Below are 6,748 nucleotides of genomic sequence, written 5' to 3' on the forward strand. Positions count from 1 at the left end.
ATACCACTGTTGAAATAATACCACTTCTGTTTTTCCTTCAAGTAACAGACTTAAAAGGGAGCCTCATTAATATTAATAATCAAGTTTGTGACTGGTATAAACAGTGAAAAAAGAAGAAAGGCAAATGTTACATTACAGTAAGCAATAACTAGATTATCTTTTCTTGGTAAAATATTGGTCTTACACGTTTTTTTCTCTGTACCCACATCTTTTTTTTTTTAAGATTATTTTTGATGTGGACCATTTTTTTTTGAAGTCTTTATTGAGTTTTGTTACAATATTGCTGCCGTTTTTATGTCTCGGGTTTTTGGCCGCGAGGCATGTGGGATACTAGCTCCCCAACCAGGGATCGAACCTGCACCCCCCTGCATTGGAGAGTGACGTCCCAACCACTGGACCACCAGGGAAGTCCCCACATCTTTTTATTTATACTCTAAGCTACAGATTTTGGGGTGAAATTTTTGAAACTACATTTCATGATATGTAAACTGTAATTCCATTTAAGTTTAGAATTATATGCATTTACACAGATATGTGATTACCTCGCTTTATAATGTATTTATAGTAGCCTAGCAAGCCCTTTTCTTTTAGGAGGGATTCTTGAAGATAATTAGTATATAGAGTTTCATTTTAGTGTAGCTTAACCACTGATGTTGTATGAATATTCTAGTTACTTTTCTTTAGCTGATTTTTCACAAATAACAGGAGAGTCACCATGAATCAATTTTGTCACAACAAAGTGATTCCAAAGTAATCTTTACTGAGTTTTCTTGGATCCTTGCAACTGGAACTTTTGGGGTTGATGAGGTTTGTCAGAAGACAGAAAAGATGCTGTCACTTCAGATCTGATATTCCTGGGTCTGGACTTAAAGATTATCTGTTGAAGATTGATTCTTCCCCATGTCCTCTCCAAATTCAGATCTCACTTCTCCAGAGGTTTAGAAGGCCCTATTTGACCACTGCCACACAGAAAAAGACAAAACTCAAGAAAAATAATATTACAAGTTGACTGCTCTACAAGATACAACATAATTCTTAGGTCAGAATTTCATGACTTTTGGCACCAGGCCGGCACACTGTTACTAGAATAAAGAATGGGAACAAAAGCACAGATCCCAGAACTTAGATTTATTTAATTTATTCCCCAATGTAACTCACCATACCCTTTAAATATAAGGTGTTCTTTTTATCAATATAATTTTTCAGCTATTGGGGCACCTTTTTTTTTTTTTCTTACGTGAGCTAACCTAGAACAGGTAGGGCTCATAAATATGTAACAGAAAGATAGGAGGGCAGCCAGGTAGAGGAAAGTAGGGAGGAAGGAAGCAGTTAAAAAGTGTTTTCTTTCAACTAAAATAATTTTACAATGAACTTGTTAATAGCAAATCTCTGAATGAAACATAGATCTAACAAGTTCGTGTTCTTTTTACTGAATGCCTTCAGCCATCAAGCTAACATTGTTCTCTTCAATGTTAAGTGTTTTACACTCTGCAAATGAAAATAAAGTACACACACACACACACAAGAGGAAGAACTTTCCTTCAAATTCCTAAGCTGCCCCAGTGATTCTGGGTAGAATTATATTTTTCACAGCAATGATTTGCCCTAATTTTGTAAAAAAGAAATTGTCTCTTAAATATTTTTTTCCACATCAAGGAACACATAAGCATTTGAAAGAAACGATGACTTTCATAATCTGGATGTTTATATTTCTGTCATCTAAAAATGAGCTCTGCTGATTCTGATTGGTATAAGCAACTGGTTGAAGTCGAATAAAAACAACATAGTAACTTTTAAAATAAAGCTTAACTGGGATTTCATAAGCTGTCTACCTAACTATTCCTTTCTCAAATAGGTAAGTACAGAGTTATGCAAATTTTCTCACATAAAATTATTAATATTCCTGACTCATGAAATCATGTCTTTTACATTTGTGTCATCCTTTGGCCCTAGAGTTTCCTGTGATCTTTACTTATTACAGTGGTGATTAGTACATTGATACATTTAATTCAGAGCCAAGTACTGAATTGTAATCTTCACACCATCTTTTTTATCAGCAAATGAGTAAGAGGATGAGTAAAATTATAAATGGCTTCCTGCCCACTAGTGATCTGTGGTGGATTCTGATAGAAAGGATGAACAATTCTGCCACTAATAATGGACCTCAATGATTTGGTTCTCCTAAATATAGTAAGGGAGCAACTTACATGGATTTAACTTCTTAATGCTAAAGTCAACTAAGCACGTGCATGTAAGTATGTAAGTAGTATTAAATTGGTTCAAAATTAGCATGAATTTATAAGCCACTATTGTCATTTAGTTAATATTTATATTTACCAATATTTAGAGACACAAACATTCTAAACCCTTGCACTTTTGCCTCTTACCAGCATATAAATTTATAAGTAGCTAAATTTCACCTGCTCTTATTATGAAACTACCCATATGTTACCAAGGAATAGGTCCTTGAGTTTGATAGAAGGCAATGAAAGTGGGCCACCTAAGTGATTATATAAATATCTATGGAATCTTCACCATTTATTCTTCTATTCTTACTTCAAAAAAAAATAACATTTGGCAGTTGGTAGAGAGATCATTAAAGTAGTAGACTTAACATAGTAATAGTAAAACCTATTGTATAGGTTTTAGAAATCAGGCAATAGATGCATGAAATTAAAATCAGATTAGATTGGGAGGGGCGTTGTTTCACTTAAACCATTAGGCTATTCATTTCTTAAAGGTTTGCTGCTAGGTTAGGGTGGATATACAACTGTTGTTTCCTGAACTTATCTTTCATTTCTTTTACAAGTAACATTGTTAAGTTTACACTAGAAATACATAGGTATTTTTGGTAAATTGAATTATAAATGGCTAGAATAACCAACTTTTATTTTTAGACAAACTTAGATTGCTCTATAAACTTTAATCAATTATAATATGGTAATTAAGTATTTTGTTTTGTTTTTTAGCCAAACAAATGAAAAATTTCTTATCCACATCATCTGTTAAGGCAAAAAGAGGAAAACTGGTTACTCTGGGGTCCTGATTTTTTGCAGGAAGATTTTCAAATGATTTGAGTTAGTCTACTTATCAGTCTCATAACTGATAAAAGGAAATGGTGACTGGTGGGAGAGATTAAAACATAAAGATCGGGAATAGGGAAAACAGAGGGGCAAAAAGTCACAGAGGTAGAAATATAGAAGTTGAACTCAAATTAGTTTTTAGTTGAGCACCTATCATGGGCCCGGAAAAATGGCTGATATACCACTTAATGTTTTAAGTTTAAATAAAGGAAAATTAAAACATAAGAGTATTTAGTAATTATTTCTAAAATATCATTCTGAATGATCCGCTCAAATACAAATGTTTTGTTTCTGACTGATGTATTTTCACATTATTCACCATGTTCATTAGGTACCCACTATTACCAGCTACCCTACTAAGCGCAGTAGATGACAGATGATGAACAAGGAGCACAGAGTCTCATAGGAGCTTTGTCATATGTGTTACTGAGCTGAAAAGGCCTTTCTTTGTACTTTTTGTTAAGTGGAATATGTAGCTTAGTGGTTAAGTAGGAATGTAGAAATCAAATAGGCCTAGTTTCAAATTCCAGCTCTAGTATTTAGTTTCTGTGTGATCTTAGGAAAAATACTCAATGTCTCTGAACCTCAGTCCCCCATCTGGAAAATTAGAATACTTACCTCATAAGGCTGTGAGGATTAATTAAAATTAATTTGTAAAGCGTTTAGAAGAGTACAAAGAGTGCTAATGAAATGCATGATGGGATTACTGAGAGCCCTGGGATGGGTGGTTCATAGGTTTCCAAATCTGGGCCACAGCTTCAAGTTCTTAACACCAAATCTAACTCTACTTGCTTCAGTTCCTTGGCATTCATCCTGTCACCCCATTTACTGCACCTCAGGTATCAGGAGATGGGAGACATTCCACAAGGATATGTTCCCACAGTGCCTTTTGGTACCCTGGGATCTTAGGCATTATCAGTGCTAGGTGTCTTCAGAGCACATGCTTGTATCACTGAGAAGCATATGTTACAAAGGAGGTGGAGGTGGTGAGGAAAGATGAGGAACTGATCAAAGTAGATTAATGGCAAAAAAAATGTGTAACTCATAAAACCCATTTAGAATTAATATACCAAATTGCTTTATTCTCAACTATGCGTGCACATACACACTCAGGTTTTCTCTTCTGGTTGGTACTAATTTAGTGTTTTGTTAACAACAATGACAAGTTTTATGTTTAACTTAACTGTTAGACTGGTTCTTTGGGGAATTTTCCAGAGATCTATTAAATACAGAAGTTCCTTAACTAGTGATATAGAGGAACAGCTATTGTTTAATCAATGAGAAAGTTGCCAACCACCACCAGCCTCTCTTCCCACTTTTTTTAGCATATAAACTTTGGTATATTATCTCACGTATTTATGCATATCCTTGGCATGTTCATAAAATGTTTCATTAGGCATTCTGTAGCTCTAATTAGTTTAGTCAAATTGTTTGAACCTATCAGATTACTTCCATTCTACTCACCTCACCTAGAAAACTTCAAATGTTTATTTTTTTATTCAATTTTTATACCTTCTTCATATTTTTGTTCTCAACTACAGTACTTAAGTACGATTTTTACTTAGTCTATTATTTTTCCTTTTAATTGGTGCTAACTACTCTAGAAAGCTCTGTCCTTATTTTAATTCTTTAATTTTTATGTCTAGCCCCTGGAATCCTTATGTTCTTTTTTCTAATTTTTCTTCATACTCAAACTTCATACATTAAAAATTAGCCATGTACCATTTTACTCACGTGAGTCATTTCTCTGAATATTTTTACTTTAAAAATATGGGAGAGATTAAGACAAATTTCTGAGTTGTAATCCACTACTGCTTTAGTTGTGCTTTATTAATCTTTCAGATTCTTAGTCCTGTTTACTAAAAAATTATAAACATCTGAGCTGCACTGTAATTGGTGCCGAGCTTGTTAAGCACTGACTCCATTCCTCCAGGATTTCTGTTGGAGAAGAAAAGGCCCTTTAAGCAAGACTGTACCTGTGAGACAAAAAGAGAAACAAGATTCCACATATATCTATCTAGATTTCCCCATTCATTTTCAGATTTGGAGCCTAATCACATAAATTAAAAGGCAGGAGGAGGAGGCAACTTCTACAACCTTGACTCATTGCCTTCACAGCACTGGAGGGCAAGAAGCAATAGTAAGTAGGTACAGCTCTGTAGCTCCACCGCAGGAGAGAGAGGAAAGAAGTGAGAGGAAACAGGGCTGGAGAGAGGTGTTGGATAGTTTTCATTCCCCCTAGTTTTTTTTTTTTTTAATTTTTTTTTTTTAATTTTTAATTTTTTTAATTAAAAAAAATTTTTTTTATTCCCCCTAGTTTTAAAAGGCAAGTAGTCTTTAAATGAACTCTTTGCCTTAATAAGGAAAATTGTACATTATACTGAAAGAAGCTTGTGCTGCTGTAGCTAGTTGCAAAACAAAACAAAAGGTGTGTGTGTCCCGTAACATGAAACTGGGAGAAAACACATCGTGAGGTATGGCTTTCTGAAACTATAAACATCTCAGTTATGTAAAATTAGAGATTATGTTTAATGTTTATATATTTGCTTGCTAATTCTTGGCTGTTAGTATATGTCTAAAACTAAACCCCCTTTCCTAATGGATTAATCAATCCTTTTTACAGAGTGGTTGTATTTAGAAAGACCCCTATTCTTTAATGGTGGGAAAGCCATTGCAATAGAGGTTTTGAAGAGGGTCATGGAAAAAAGTGGTCCCAAAGAAAATGATGTCCGCTAAGATGCTATATAGTTTGGAAATTTGTTTTGAGTCGATATTCTCTTTTTACTTTCTGATGGTCTCTGGGTTAGTTACAGAACTCTTATCAGGTTCCTATCAGTAATGTATATACCATATTTCATTTTAAGTTGTATTTCAGATTTAATTACTTGATAAACTACTGTATCCAAGACTAAGATGAATCAATTTTCTTGCTTCTTCTACAATATGGCTTTTTGAAAAATTCCTGATTTCTCATTTATCTTTTTGTGTATTTCCCCCATCTCTACTTGTTCTAATACTGCATGGCTCCGGTACTATTTCAATTCTTACTTAACACCTCAACGTTTCCCCACAAATCTCTGAGCTCACACTCTTTCAACTAAACCTATGCTAGTCAATATGTCTCTCAGTTCTCTTGGCAACTTGTTCTTTTATGCAAATTGTATACAAAAATATGACTTGCATATCTTAAAAATGTGATGTAAACAAAAAGAACAATACTGTTAAATTACTGTTCATAATCACAAAATTATACTTTTAAATATAGGAGTTATTTAAAATCCCTTTCATTATGAGAAGGGCATTACAATGCAAGTAATTCACATTAAAAGGCATTCTATTCAACAGATATGTTGATTGGTGGGCCAGTTTTGCCAGTGTTTTAATTCACATGTAATTCGTGTAGACCCTGTGTCAGCAACAACTAACAGTAATACTACTTTATCTGAAAAATGATAAACTATTTCCATTTATATGTTCTGTGATTATTTTACGGTTCTCAAATTTTAGTCCTTTACAGAAAAAAAAATAAAGCATGTTGAAAAACTGCAATTTGCCATAACACATTCTCTCCAAATCTTAGTATAAAACACAAGACATGTTTTTTGCACACTCTGATAGAACAACCAGATTTGTAATTGATTTCTTTATTTTATTAGATTTGTCAA

This window comes from Eschrichtius robustus, chromosome 1, assembly GCF_028021215.1.
Source record: "Eschrichtius robustus isolate mEscRob2 chromosome 1, mEscRob2.pri, whole genome shotgun sequence".
In the NCBI taxonomy this organism is placed as follows: Eukaryota; Metazoa; Chordata; class Mammalia; order Artiodactyla; family Eschrichtiidae; genus Eschrichtius; species Eschrichtius robustus.